This window comes from Atta colombica, unplaced genomic scaffold (assembly GCF_001594045.1).
Source record: "Atta colombica isolate Treedump-2 unplaced genomic scaffold, Acol1.0 scaffold198, whole genome shotgun sequence".
NCBI classification, from domain to species: domain Eukaryota; kingdom Metazoa; phylum Arthropoda; class Insecta; order Hymenoptera; family Formicidae; genus Atta; species Atta colombica.
In genome coordinates this window covers 4,919,327-4,920,563 of record NW_017259291.1, presented here as the reverse complement: position 1 = coordinate 4,920,563, position 1,237 = coordinate 4,919,327, and positions in this window count along the sequence as shown.

The window sequence follows — 1,237 nt, the reverse complement described above, 5'->3', positions numbered from 1 at the left end:
ATATATATATATATAAATTATTTTAATTTAATTTAATGCTTTAAAATTATTTGAATGAAGATTTAATTGTTATAAATTTTTGCTATTGGGAGTAATGCTGCAACTGCATATCACGATTCTAATCGTTTTCTGCGCAATTATCTCATCATAAGACATTCACCTTTCTTTCTTTCTCTCTCCCTCTCTCTGGACGTTACGTATAACGTTTCCGACATCAGAAGTAGAATCAGAAGTATTAATGCCAATCGGTACGTTAATACTCAATCATTAAATTTCTCTATAATATATAAAAAATACAACTTTTTTTACTTAGCTATTTATTAAAACCTTAATTATCTTATTTCATAGAAGAATCGAGGGGTGTATTGTATTTATTAGGGTAGATTAATTCCACACAATAGAAACTTAATTTATCCAATATTATTTATTATACTATGTTTAAAGTAAATAAACTATATACATGTATCAATAGAGCAGTAGACTTTGTACTGTCTACTGCTATGACAAAAATAGGAATCCGAAATACTTATTTTTCTTATTAAACAAAAAACTTTTACATTTTTACTGTCGAAGTTTCTCTGCAAAATCTCTGTAGCGCTGATGATAAGGGCTGATGATAAGCGCTCTAGATGGCATTAACGCTCTCGATTGTATAATATCTCGATGAGGCCCACGGCCTCAAGAGTGTTCGATAATAAGCCCACGTTTTCCATCTCTTTCTTTTCTCTCCCTTTCTCTGTCTTTCAGGCATTTCTTCCAGAGGATAGTCCATCGCTACCGGCGCGCAAATTACTCGGTAGCGATGGCCGCTGTCGGGCGTTTCGTGGCTTTTAATTGACGACGGACGAAATGAAGTATCATGCCGTGCATTATAATTGGAAACTTTTATGTTGCGTGCGCGGCCACAGCGCGCCGGGCCTACCGAGGCGTGAATCCGAACGAGGAGCATGCGTTTTCTACGACGTGCTCCGCGTTCTTCTTTTGCAGCGCCCTTTTTTTCTTTCTTTCCACGGATTCGACCGTCGTTCGTACGCTCTTCGAAAAAAAAAAAAAAAAAATGCGTGCGATCACGTAAGTTCGCACCGCCGATGGTGAAACATGAACATCGAATTTTCGAAGGTTTCTCGTCCGCGCTCTCACGCGAGCAGCGTATCCCTCCTGTCAGTAGCTTCTTTTATTAATTGTTAACTGGTATTAACAACTGTCTCACGTACATGCTAAACTTGCGACACGCATG